The sequence below is a fragment of the Sciurus carolinensis genome, chromosome 15 (genome assembly GCF_902686445.1).
Source record: "Sciurus carolinensis chromosome 15, mSciCar1.2, whole genome shotgun sequence".
Lineage (NCBI taxonomy): Eukaryota > Metazoa > Chordata > Mammalia > Rodentia > Sciuridae > Sciurus > Sciurus carolinensis.
Window position 1 is genome coordinate 45172699 of NC_062227.1, and position 15075 is coordinate 45187773.

Consider the following 15075-nt stretch of genomic DNA (forward strand, 5'->3'; position numbering starts at 1 on the left):
TCAGAAAGCTTGGAATGGAACCACCATTTGACCCAGCTATCCCACTCCTTGGCCTATACCCAAAGGACTTAAAATCAGCATACTACAGAGATACAGCCACATCAATGTTCATAGCTGCTCAATTCACAATAGCCAGACTGTGGAACCAACCTAGACGTCCTTCAACTGATGAATGAATAAAGAAACTGTGGTATATATATACAATGGAATATTACTCAGCTATAAAGAATAATAAAATTATGGCATTTGCAGGCAAATGGATGAAATTGGAGAATATCATGCTAAGTGAGATAAGCCAATCTCAAAAATCCAAAAGGCAAGTGATCTCACTGATAAGCAGATGATGACACATAATGGGGGGTGGGAGGGGGTCAAGAATGGAAGAAGGAAGGACTGTATAGAGGGAAAAGAGGGGTGGGGGGGGGAGGAAAAAAAAACCAGAATGAATCAAACATCATTACCCTATGTAAATGTATGATTATGCAAATGGTATGCTGTTACTCCATGTACAAACAGAAACAACATGTATCCCATTTGTTTACAATAAAAATAAATTTTAAAAAAAGGTCAAAAAAAAAAAAAGATTCTCTTCCTGTATTGTTCACTGATTTGTATTTCACAATTTGCATTTAAGCTACTCATCTATGCTATTTATAATTGAGTATATATTCTCCCCCCACTCCCAGCTACATTTTATTCTCAGTGACTCAGTCGAAGCACCAACTCTTAGGTCTTCCTTGGTTTGCAGTCTGACTTGGTTCTGAACTCCCACAGTATTTTCTGCTTCAGTTTGTAAGATCTATACTTACCAACATTGTTCCTGATTGCTGTGTTTTCAAACGTCTATTATAACTGTTTTCAATACTTATGATTAATTTTCGTATTTCATCTTCAAATTAAAAAGAAGATAAGATTATCTTTATTCACAGAGGATATAACCTTATTTCATATCTTTAGTGACTCAGGAGACTGAGGCAGGAAAATCACAAGTTTGAAAGCAGTCCTAGCAACTTAGCAAGCTCTGTCTCAAAATAAAATAAAAAGGACTGTTGATGTGATTCAGTGATAGAGGTCTCTGAGTTCAGCCCCAAATACTCTCCCTGCTACACACAAAGATATAAAAATCTTAAACAATCCACACAAAAAATTAGAGCTAATAAACAAATTCAACAAAGTTGCAGGATATAAGATCAACACACAATATGCACTAGCAACAAATTTTGAAAATGTAATTAGAAAACAATCTCATTTATAAAAACATCAAAAATAATAAAATACTCAGGAATAAATTTAATCAAGGAGGTGCATCACACATATGGAGAAAACTACAAAACACTGGTGAAGACTGGAAATGTACCTCCACGGTAGAGCACTTGCCTGGCATGTGCAAAGCCCCACATCAAAAAAAAAAAAAAAAAAAAGGAAAGAAAAGAAAGAAATTGTAAACTTAAATAAGTAGAAAGATGGATTGGAGGACTTAATGTTGTTAAAATGGCGATTCTGCCCAAAGCCTTCTTCAGATTCAGTGCAGTAGTACATTCTGAATTTCCAATGGCCCTTTATGATGAAATGGAAAAAACTGATACCAAAATTCATATGGAATTACATTGAACCTCAAATAACCTTAAACAAACTTGAAAAAGATACACAAAGTTGAAGGACTCACTTTTTATTATTATTAATTTTTTGTACCAGAGATTGAAACCAGGGGAACTCGACCACTGACACCTTATTTTGAGACAAGGTGTCGTTAAGTTGCTTACTTGTTTAGGGCCTCGCTCAGTTGCTGAGGCTGGCTTTGAACTCGCGATCTTCCTGCCTCAGCCTCTGGAGCCACTGGGATTACAGGTGTTTGCCATCTCACCTGGCAGGACTCCCATGTTCTGATTTCAAAACTTACTTCAAGACTGTTTTCAGTGTGCTATATTATTCAGTCATAAAAAAGAATTAAAGAATAACAAATCCTGTGAGATAGATGAATCTAAAAATCATTATGCTAAGTAAAAGAAGCCATACACAAAAGATTGCATATTTTGATTCCATTTATATAAAATATCCAGAATAGGCTAATTCAGAAACAGAAAGTGATTGCCATAGTGACAGGGAGAACAGGGAGTGACTGCTTAATGGGAGTTTCTTTGGGGGGAGTGATAAAAATATTTCAGAACTAGATAGAAGGGCTGGGGAGATAGCTCAGTTGGTAGAGTGCTTCCCCAGGGCCGCAAAAAAAAAAAAAAAATACAGAACTAGATAGAAGCGACAACTGCAAAGTATTGTGGATACAGTGAACACCTGTGACATGTACACTTTAAAATGGTTAATTCTGGGGCTGGGGTTGTGGTTCAGTGGTAGAGCACTTGCCTAGCATGTATGAGGCCCTGGGTTCAACCCTCCTCAGCACCACATAAAAATAAATATATAAAATAAAGGTATTGTGTCCATCTACAACTAAAAAAAATGTTTTTTAATTAAGAATAAAAAATGGTTAATTCTGTTATGTGAATTTTACTGCATACAAAAGAAGAAGAGAAGGAGGAAGAGGGAAAAGAAGAAGAAAGAGAAAAGGGAAAAGAATAAAGGAGGAGGAAGAAGGTGGCAGCTAACAGGAATGATAAGTTTATTTTACAGTCCCCAAAATATGTATTTATTTGGAGGGTGCTGGGGATTGAACTCAGGGTCTCACATATGCTAAGTACATGCTCTATCACTGAGCTACACCCCTAGTCACATTCTCTAAATTTAATTAACTCAAAATATTATGAGAGCTCTTATGTTCCCCAAATTTAGGATAAAAAGTTGTTTAAAAGCTGAGAGTGGTGGTACACACCTGTAATGCCAGCAGCTCAGGAGGACTAAGACAGGAGGATCGCAAGTCCGAGGCCAGCCTCAGCAATTTAGCAAGACCCTGTCCTCAAAAAAAATAAAATAAAAAGGACTGGGGTGTGGACTCAGTGATAAATCCCCCCCTGGGGTAAATCCCTAGTACCAGAAACAAAAACAAAAAGCAAAACAAACAACAAACAAAAAACACAACCTGACAAGCTAAAAATTCAGTCTTTCTAAATTAAGGAAAGTTTAAGTATATTAATATACAAGTATTCAAAGATGCTATACTTCTTAGATTAAAAGAAGCATATAAATGTTAATATACCAAAAATGTACAATAATATCCTACAGAAAATGTTCGTTACAGGAGTCCTTGTCTAAATATCCTTGTCAATTGATAAGCTGGATCATACATTTATGAACTAAATTAAAGGGCTTGGATTTTTAAAATAATCTTCTATGCATGTTAATGTTCTCAAAATAACCAGAATATAGTCTTCAATAGACTACCTTACTCTGTCTAATCTGATAAAGCTGGTAAACTTTATCAATTAGGGAAAGCAGTTAAGTCTTTTTAAAAATTTTTTTATTTGTTCTTTTAGTTATACATGACAGTAGAATGCATTTTGACACATCATATATACATGGAGTATAACTTCTCATTTTTGTGGTTGTACATGATGTGGAATTACACTGGTGGTGTATTCATATATGAACATTGGAAAGTATGTCCAATTCATTCTACTGTCTTCTCTATTTCCCATCCCTTCTCTTTTCCCTTCAATCCCCCTTTGTCTAATCCAAAGTACTTCTATTCTTCCCTTCCTGCACACCCCCCACATTGTGAGTCAGCACCGCATATCAGAGAGACATTTGGCTTTGGATTTTGGGGATTAGCTTATTTCACTTAGCGTGATTGTTTCCAGTTCATCCATTTACCAGCAAATGCCATAATTTCATTCTTCTTTAAGGCTGAGTACTATTCCATTGTGTAATGTATACCATGTTTTCTTTATCCATTTATGCTGTTGAAGGATACCAAGGCTGGTTCCCTAGCTTAGCCAGTTTAGTTTTATCACCAGTTCACCAGCAGATATGAACTGCCACTGCCCTCATCATCCACCTAATTAGATTCTCCATGATTTTAGACCAGGGAGTTTTTTAGGTTCTGGAAAAGATTAAAGAATAACCTTAATGGAAAGGACATTAACTAAAATGGCATAATCTTATAGAGTGTTAATATAACATTAGCTTTTCAAGGTAGAACATATGCTGTCTTAAAAGAAAAATGTTATAATTACATCCTTACAAATTTCTCTGGACTTTTTAATGCTACTAAAAAGGTTCCAGGAAACAAATAAATCAGGAATTAGGTATTCTGACTGATACCCTAATCTATGCAAATATAGCTATTATTATATCAGATGATTTAACAGTTCATTTTTCTACAAAAGATCATGAAGGGGCTAGGGAGATAGCTCAGTCGGTAGAGTGCTTGCCTTGTAAACACAAGGGCCCTGAGTTCGATCCCCAGCACCCAAAAAAAAAAAAAGACTAAAAAAAAAAAAGACTATGAAGTACTGACTTTAATTAAGCAACAGAGAGTGTTCACTACACAACCTTCTTTGTTTCTTTCTCTCTTTTTTTCTACACAACCTTCTGACCAGTGGACTTTTTTTTTTTTTAATGACGCTGAGGATTGAACCCAGGGCCTTGTGCATGCAAGACAAGCACTCTACCAACTGAGCTATATCCCCCAACTCTGGACTCTTGGCAATGAATTAGAATTTCACAGAATAATATGTCCTGCAGGCCGCCTTAGTAAACATGGGGAACTGCAAGTAAAAAGTTTGCTGACAGCTAGGCTTTTATGTTCGTAACAACATATTCTCAGAGGTATAAACAATAATTAGAGAAGCCCATTCTGTGACTGCAGTGGAGGAAAGGACAGTCAAGGTCACCCTTAAAACCATAAGATTATTATATAGTACAAATGACTGCAGTACATTTACAAATCTCTAGACCTACCTTAACCCCTATGACCCTCTACATAAAAATTACCAAAGCTTACCCAAACACCAAATTACCCCTGCTTCTGACTGCATCAATCTAGAACTCATGCCACCATCCCTATAATCTCCTTAGAGCCCCTCAAAACAAGCTCAAATCTTATAATAAAGGCTTCGCTATTTGCTCTTTTACTTTTTTTTTCTTTTTCTTTTTCTTTCTTTCTTTGAACCCAGGGGCACTCACCCTCACCCTCACATCCCCAGTCCTTTTTAATTTTTTTTAAATTTTGAGACAGGGTCTCACTAAGTTGCTTCAGCCTCACTGAGGCTGACTTTGAACTTGAAATCCTCCTTCCTAAGCCTCTTGAGCCACTGGGATTACAGGCATGTGCCACTGTGCCTTTTTATTTTTTATTGTAAGACATAGTCCCACTAAATTGCCAAGGCTAGCCTTGAATTTACAATCCTCCTGCCTCAGCCTTCGAAGTAGCTGGATTATAGGGGTGTGCCACCATACCTAGTATTTCCTTTTACAAATTGGTTTGAACCAATAGATGATAGAGGATAACCAAATGAAGATATACATCTAATGGAAATTATTCAGTTGATAGATATTACAACATGGGTGAACCTCAAATCCAGGGTAAGTGAAATAATCCAGCCTCAAAAGGACAAATATTATAGGATTCCACTTACATAAGGTAACTACAGTAGGCAAATTCATTGGGATAGAAAGTGGATAGAGGTTACCAAGGGAAGGGAGGGAATAAAAAGTTATTCAATGGGTAGAAAGTTTCTGTGTGGGATGATGAAAAAGTTCTGCAAGTAGGTAGTGATAATGGTTGTGAATGCATTTGCTGTCACCAAGTTGCACACTTTAAAGTAATTAAAATGATAAATTTTATGTTATTTATATCCTACTACAAAAAATCCCTGATTTCCATTTTTTATAGAAAATTTCTAGAATATACAAAAGTACATGAAAGACTGGGGGACCCAGATCAGTGACAGAGTGTTTGCCCAGCATGCACAAGGCTGTGAGTTTGAGCCCCAGCACTGGGAAAACACACACACACACACACACCACACACACACACACACACTAATGACTCTTTCTGTACCCATCACCATTTCAACAACTATCAACTCCTGGCCAAACTTTTCTACAGACTCTCCTACTGGATTATTTTGCAGCAAATTTCAGATGCTGTATCATTCCATCTGTCATTCGGAGTTTTAAATACATAATAAATTAAACTTTTTTTTTTTTGTACTAGGGGATTGAACCCAGGGGCACTTTACCACTGAACTACTCACCAGTTCTTCTTATGTTTTATTTTGAGACAGTCTTGTTACCAGAAGTTTGGTCCTTATCCCCAATGCCAATCCAATAATGAGGACATTATTCTTTAGAAAAAGGAAAAAAAGAAATTTGATTGCTTTGCTAGTAAAGGAGAAACACAGGGAACCCCTGTCCCAGAGTCTGTGATTCTGACCATCAGGGGGAGCAGAGGGCTTTTAAAGAGGTGACTCAAAAGTTATACTCCAGGTGGACCCTGTCAGGGGTCATAATTCAAATATAGCCTTGAGAGATAGCGATTTCTTAGGTCTTCCTGCGTCATCACTGAAGTCTGAATTACTTCATTCCTGTGGTATGTATGCTCAAGGACAGATAACTTGGCCTAGGACAGGAAGAAGAAGGGTAATCTTGCTTCACCCAAGGTTAGGGAAGGGAGAGGGAAAAGAAAGAAAGAAGAAAGAAAGAAAGAAAGAAAAAAAAAAAAAAAAAAGAAAAAAAAAAAAAATAAAAAGAAAAAAAAAAAAAAAAGAAAAAAGAAAAAAAAAAAAAGAAAAGAAAAAAAAAAAAAAAAAAAAAAAGAAAAAAAAAAAAAAAAAAGAAAAAGAAAGAAGAAAGAAAAAAGAAAGAGAAAGAAAGAAAAGAAAGAGAGGTCGGGTTTAAAATAAGCCACAGTGACAAAGCAGCAAAGTTAAGTTCAAAGCATGAAGTGGAGCCCTGTTCCGGTCTCACTAAATTGCTTAAGGTCTCTTTAAATTGCCAAGTCTGGCCTCAAACTTGCAATCCTCTAGCCTCAGTCTCCCAAATCTCTAGGATTACAGAAGTATGCTATTCACTGTGCTGGCTTTAAGCAATTTTTTTACAAAGAATTTGTATTTTTCATTTAAAACCCAGCTCAAATACCACCTCCTCTGTAAAACCTTTCCCCAGCTGGGCACAGTGGTGCATGCCTATAATCCCAGGGGCTCAGGAGGCTGAGGCAGGAGGATTGCAAATTCAAAGCCAGACTTGGAAATTTAGTGAGTCCCTAAGCAACCTGTCTCAAAATTAAAAATTAAAAAAAAAAAAAAAAAAAAAAAAGTGGGGCTGGGGATGTGGCTCAGAGGTTAAGCACCCTTGGGTTCAATCCTCTGTACCAAAAACAACAAAAAAAACAAAAAAACAAAAAAACAAAAACTTTCCCCATTACCCCCAGAATTATCATGACCTACTCCTTCTTATGCATCTGTGACTCTTTCCCTCCCTCTTAAACAGGGTTTCTCAAACATCGACTGGCATGATTGTTATTTTGATGCAGGTATGTGATATTTTGATGTGTGCTATGGTTCGAATATGTCCCTCAAATGTTCATTTGTTGGAAATTCAATCCCCAAATTCATATGTTAATGGCATTTGGAGGCAGGGCCTTTGGAGGGTAATTAGTATTATGAAGGAATCCATATTATTATTGTCCCTTTTTAAGAAGAGAAAGTGAGACCTGGGTGTGCATGCTTGCTCTGTTTTACCATTTCGTGCCCTCTGCCATGTTAGGATGCGGCAAGAAAGCCTTCATTATATGCCAAGCAGATGGTGGCACAATGCTCTTGAACTTCCCATCCTCCTGTACCTTGAGCCAAATAAACTTCTATTATTTATACAATACCCAATTTCGGGTGTTATTATAGCAACAGAAAATGAACTGAGTAGGAGGTTGTCCTGTGTATTATAGGATGCTTAGCACCATCCTGCCTTCTACTGACTAGAGGTGAGCAGCAAACTACTCCCCCTCCATGGTGACAATCTAAAAATACCTCCAGGCCTTGCCAAAGGTCCCATGAAGGTGGTGTGTTCATCGCCCCCAGTGAAAATGACTTAAAACTGCCCTAATGAATTGTACTGCAGATGTGTGTTTCCATATCTGTCTCTGTTTCTAAGGTCTGAAAGGATTAGTACATCTATTCTTTCATCTTAGTGTAGCCAGTGCCTGGTTCTTGCTGGGAATGTCATAGGAAGCAGATAGAAGGCCAGCGAGTTTTGGCAAATCTTCACAGATCATCACAGAAATCTCTGACCAGCCTTTCATGTGCTTAATCACTTCTACAATATCACAAATCATTATCCCTCCAACCTCTGTTTAAAAGTCAATTCACTGAAACTCACCTCCCCACGGGGGGGGGGGGTCCTTTTGTCACAGTTCTTTTGGTTGTAAAGCTGCTCGCTCTGTGACTTTATATGTTCCATCTCCACCCTCTAAATGCTTAGAAATAAGCCTAACTCATTGGGTGAGGATGTAGCTCCATGGCAGTGCTCTTAGCAAGCGTGTGCAAGGCCCTGAGTTCAATCCCCAGGACTGCTCCCCTCCTCCCAATAATGAGCCTAACTTTACTTCTGCACCACAGCCCTAAGATACTTGAAAACCACTATTACTCAGTCATTCAGTTGTTTACCAAAGTTGTATTTGAAAAAGAGAAAGCAACCCCTGAGGAGGAGAGCTGGCCTGGCTCTCTCAGCTTACTCTCTGTGATATTAGGGGATGATATGACATTCACAGATAGGCCATGGTATTTTCCTAATGAGAATGCTTTCCTAGAACACCCACGGCAGACAAGCCCACTCTATGATCTTGAAAGTGTTACATGAACAAAACAAAAACAAAACCACTTCATAAGTCTTATCCAGGCACATGAATACACAAAACAAGGTGAGTATGCAAATCATGAAATTACCAAAATGCCCTTCTACCCTCTGGTATAACTGCTGCTTCTTTCTTCTTCCCTCCTTCTGACATAGCAGCAAAGGAGAGGTAGTCAGTAAATGATTCGGTTGGAAAGATGAGGGCTGATTATCAAAGAAAAGGAAATGGGTTGCTAACACCTTCAAATTGACTTTGCTGCTCAACCAGTTGCTAACACCAGAGATGGAATTTACCAACCCAGGCGATTACCCCCTGGGCTGCTCCTTCCTGCCCTTAGGCACATATGCTGAGAGAAAAGAGAAGGGGGGAGGGGAAAATCTGGGATCTAAAAAAGGCAAGACACACCCACTCCTGGGCACCCTGCCCTGGGCCCCCTTCTCTCTGCAGAAGTCTGCTATCTCTGTTCTCTCTTTCTTTCTTTTTAGGAGTCTTAATGTACTGTTGTATTTAACCTGTAAAACCTTAACTAAAATATTTTAGGTAGGTTGTATTTTTAAAATTTGTTCTAATTAGTTATACATGTCAGTAGAACACATTCTGACACATCATACATAAATGGAATCTTCTCATTCTTCTGGTTGTATATAATGTAGGATCACATCAATGGTATGGTCATATATGCACATAGGGTATTACTATCCAATTCATTTTGCTATCCTTCCTACTCCCATATTCCCTCCCCTCCCTTCACTTCCCTCTGCCTAATCCAAAGTACCTCTATTCTTCCCTAGTGCCCACTGTCCCTTATTGTGAATTAGCATCCACATATCAGATAGAACATTCAACCTTTGGCATTTTGGGATTGACTTATTTCATTGAGTATGATAGTCTCTAGTTCCATCCATTCACCAGCAAATGCCATAGTTTCATTTTTCTTTAAGGCTGAGTAATATTCCATTGTTTTATATACCATCTTTTCTTTATCCATTCATCTGTTGAAGGGCACCTAAGTTGGTTCCATAGTTTAGTTATTGTGAGTTGAACTGCTATAAACATTGATGTGACTGCATCACTGTAGTATGCTGATTTTAAGTCCTTTGGGTATAGTCCAAGGAGTAGGATGCTGGCCAAATGGTGGTTCCATTTTAAGTTTTCTTAGGAATTTCCATACTACTTTCCATTGTGGTTGCACCAATTTGCATTCCCACCAGCAATGTATGAGTGTTCCTTTTCCCCCACATCCTTGCCAACATTTTTGTTGCTTGTATTCTTGACAATTGCCATTCTGACTGGAGTGAGATGAAATCTTAGAGTAGTTTTGATTTGCATTTCTCTAATTGGTAAAGATGTTGAACATTTTTCATATATTTGTTGATTGATTGTTTTTTTGTGAAGTGTCTGTTCAGTTCCTTAGCCCCTTTATTAATTGGGTTATTTGTTTATTTGGTGTTAAGTTTTTGAGCTCTTTATGTTCTGTTCTTTCTTTCTTTCTTTCTTTTTTTTTTTTTTTGCTGTACTGGGGATCGAACTCAGGGCCTTGTACTTGCGAGGCAAGCACTCTACCAGCTGAGCTCTCTCCCCAGCCCTCTGTTTCTTTCTTAAATAAAACTTGCTTTCTATGTTTGCCTCAGCGTTTCTTGAGTGTTTAATCTTCAACACCAGAGGCACAAGGACCTGATCCTGATTTCCAAGACTGCAATCACTTCTAGATAAAACCCACTAAGAATTATTCATGTATCCTGCAAGCATCCAATTTAGAGCAAACCCCTTGAATCCCCCCCAATACCATAAGCTAAGTTCAGTGCTCCTTGCAAACACTCTGGTCCAGTTACTTCTTGATTCCCCCTATTGTACACGCTCCCTCATTGCAATAAACCCCAAATGCAGTCCAACTAGAGGTGTTTCTGGTGGTCTTTGGCTGAAAGCAATGACATACTTACTGAACCAGGCACTGGGATACAGAAATAAAAAAATCAGATAAAAATTCATCAGAGCACTCAGGGAGGTGAAGAATGAACCAGGTATGCTAGGTGGGACATAGGGTATGGAGAAAAGTGAAGCAGGAGAGCAGGGTAAGGAATTGAAATTTTCCAATTGGTTAGCCAGGGAAAGCTTTACTGAGGCGACACTCCAAGATTTGGAGGATGGGAGGCATGAGCCACACAGCTATTTTAGGATGTGCAAACACAGGGAAGACCAGTGCAGAGGTCCTAGGATGGAAGTGTGACTGGTGTCACTCAGGGACAGTAAGGAGCACTCATGAGACAAGAGGGGTGGTCAGAGAAGAAAGTAACTGGGGACAGTCTGTAAGATGGGGTTGGCAGGTGGGAGCAAGGTTCATACAGAGCCTTATAAAGTGCTGCAAGGACTTTGGTTTTTACGCTGAGCAAGATGGGAAGTTATTGGAAAGTGTTGAACTGAAAAAGGTATAGTCAGATTTATGTTTTAATTAAAAACAGAAATAGTTTAACTGCTGTGTTAAAAAGGTGGGAATGCAGGGACAAAGAAGGAAGCACGGAGAATCATTGGTAACACAGGAAGTGAGGAGCAGGCAGATTCTGGGCATATTTTGAAGGTAGAATAGGTAGATTTGTTGATATGGGGGCGGAGGTGAGAGAGAAAGTCAAAGACCATGCTAAGGTTTTCAGCCCTAGCTAAAACTGCAAGGCTGAAGTTACCATTAACTGAGAGAGAGGAGACAGTGGGAGGGCATGGATTTGAGGAAAAAAAGAACAGGATTTCATATTGAATTTTCATTAACCAATGGATATGTTGAGTAGATAAATTCAGAGTGGTCTGGACTGGAGTTGTAACTTTAGGGGTTTGACTATAGACAGTAGTATCTAAAGTTATGAGAGTGGATGAGATCACCAAGCAGGGGCATGTAAACAGATGCAGATCAGGACTGAGCTCAGGATTGTCCAAATATTTAGAGGCTGGAGAGATGAGAATGAGCCAAAGGGGTGGGGGGGAATCCAAAAGAACCATTAATAGGGGAAGAAACCAGTAGTGTGGATCTTGAAACTGGCAAGAATGCATTTGATGTGCTAACAGATCAAATAAATGAGTCTGAGAACTGACAGTTGGATTTAGCAACATTTCCTTAGACCTTTTCTTTTTGGGAGAAATGAAAAATTAAAAAAATTTTGTTAAGTAAAAAATTACTTTCTTATATACCATGTAATTTGCCTATTCATTTTATTTCCTGGTTGCCTATTTTTACTAGAATGAAATCTTCAAGAGAGTAGGGATTTGGGTATATTTTATCAATTAACAGAATACTGCATAGAGCAATGTGTGGTCATAGTGAGCCCAATAAGGATCAACTCTTATTGATTATGAATTATGGTCTTCAGATCTGCCACAATGTTGGCTTCACATCTAGGAACATGTTCCTTTGGCAACATTTCCCTAAAATGATTAGGGTATATTCTAGCCAAGTCTTGAAGTATTAGGATGACTTTCCTTGGTTTATAGCCTGGCATTTTATGGTGTGGCTCAGCAAGTCCAGCCTGTTTGGCAGGCATATTGCCGGCAGCTACCTTGTACCTCCCTATCCAGAACCATGCACTTTTCCAATGAATTAAAGAAAAAAAAAAAAAAAATCCATGGCTAACCAACCCTCTATAGCTCAGGATATGTGCTACTCTCCAATAGTGGAACCCCACTCCTCAAAGCGAATAGAGAAAAAGGACATCAGATCTCAGACTGGGACATCTCTTTTAAGATAGGGATGCCTGGTCTAATTCCCTAATTTTTCAACTTTGATGTTTGGTAGACAGGAGTTCAAGCCTTGGGCTGGGGACGTAGCTCAGCTCAGTGGTAGAGCGCTTGCCTAGCATGCATGAGGCTCTGGGTTTGACACCTGGCATCAGGAAAAAAAGGGGCGGGGGGAGGTTCAAGCCTTGTATTGGCCCAAAAGTCAAATAACCTCACTTATTTTTTTTCACCTGTAATATCAACCTAATAAGATCTATATTGTGATATATTGTGAGCTTGTTATCAGAACTAGGGAGAGTTATGTTGTGGACTACAATAGGCCTTACTAAATGCTATAAATATATTTTAAATTTCATAACCCCTTCCCATTTGCCAAGTGTTTTGGAATAAGATGAAGAGGGAGTAGAGTTTATTTTTAAGGAGAACTCCTTAAAATATAAAAAGAACAACTACAATATTTGTCCTTTTGTGTCTGGGTTATTACACTTAGCCTGATATTTTCAAGACTCATCCATATTACAACTTTATTTTATTTATTTAAAAATTTTTAATGGTCCGTGGGCCTTTACTTTGTTTTTTTTATATGTGGTGCTGAGAATTGAATCCAGTGCCTCACACATGCTAGGCAAGTGTTCTACCACTGAGTCACAACGCTAGCCCACAATTTCATTTTTAAATTGCATTTTTTCTCACGAGACTGAAATCCTATGATATCTACCATTTTATGTCATGAAAAGTTACCTGCATCTTTTTCCATGACCACTCAATTCATGTCCGTGGCCAATATCTTCTATCCAAGAATAGGAAATATCTTTACATTTATTCGAACATTTGGATCCATTATCAGCACTTGAAGTTCTCTTCACATAGATCTCGAATAACTATGTTAAATCAAACTGTCAAATCATCCTCTTGATTTGTAAAATTCAAAGTTGTGTTGAAATTCCACAAGGAGGCAGACTAGTTCCATTAAATTTGGCTTACTGCAAGAATTTAAATGCATTCTAAATGTGCATTCTAAATATTCTTAATGGAATATTAGTCAGCTAATAAAAGGAATGATATTCTGACATGTGCTACAACATGGACGAATGAATTTCTTTCTTTTTTTCCGTTTCTTTTTTTTTTTTTTTTTTTGGTACCAGGGATTGATCCCAGAGATACTTAACCATTGAGCCACATCCCCAGCCATTTTTATTTTTATTTTGACACAGGGTCTCTCTGAGTTGCTTAGGGCCTTCACCAATTGCTGAGGCTGACTTTAAACTCGTGATTCCTCCTGCCTCAGCCTCTTGAGCTGCTAGGATTACAGGAGAATGCCATTATACCCAGCGGATGAAAGTACCTTGATGAAATTACATTAAATGAGCTGGACGTGGTAATCCCAGTGACTCAGGAGGCTGAGGCAGGAGGAATCACGAGTTCAAAACCATCCTCAGTAAATAGTGAGACCCTAAGCAACTCAGCAAGACCCTGTCTCTAAATAAAAATATAAGCATCCCTGGTTCAATCACTGGTACACAAAAATATATATATATATATTATACATAAATATATATATATATAAATATAGATATACATTAAGTGAAGTAAGCCAGTCACAAAAGATAGTATATCCCACTTACCTGAGGTACTTAAAGTGGTTAAATTCAGACAAAGTAAAATGGTGTTTGCCAGGGGTTGTGGAAAGGGGGAGCTATTGCTTAATGAGTATAGAGTTTCAATTTCAGAAGATGAAAAAGTTCTGGACATGAATGGTGGTGATAGTGCCCAACAATGTGAAGAAACCTAATGCCACTGAATCTAAACTTTAAAAAAATGGTTAAATGGTAAATTTTATGGTGCATATTTTACTACAATAAAAAAGGTAAAAAAAAAAAAAAACCTAAAAGAGAAATTTACAAAGAATACTGAAGTCTCCCTCTTTTCAAAAATCTCAGTATATACCCACATCCATGCATAAATTACTTGATGTTATAAATTGTATAATTAAGAGAAAAATCTACTTCATCTCTTTTAGGAAAGAATTTTTCTTTGCAATAGAGTTCTATAAGCTTTACTTATGGATAAATTTGTGTAGCACCACTAAAATCAGGATGTGGAATGGTTCCATTACCTGACAAAGCACTCCTGAGTTACTACTTTATGATGCTGTCCCCAACATTAACTCTGGGAAACCACTGATCTGTTCTCCATCCACATCATATACCATTTCCAAAATCTCATATAAATGGAAACTTCCAACATGTAACCTTTTGAGTCTGCCTTCTTTCATTTAGTGAAATGCCTGCAACATGGAAGTTGTCTGAATCAGTTGTCCACTGCTTTTAATATGTTGTAGTGTTGCAGTACACAATACACCACAGTATTGTTTATCCACTCAACTGTTGAAGGACATTGGGTGCTTTCCAGCATCTGGTGATTGTGAACAGAACTGCTATACAGGTTTTTGTGTAAACTTAAGTTTTAATTAATCTAGGGTAAATACAAGGAGAGGGATTGCTGGGTCATAATGCAGGAAGGTGTTTACCTTTGTTAGAAATTACCAAATTGCTTTCCCACCAGTAATGTATCAAAGTTCAATTCCTCCACATCCTTGCCAGAATCAG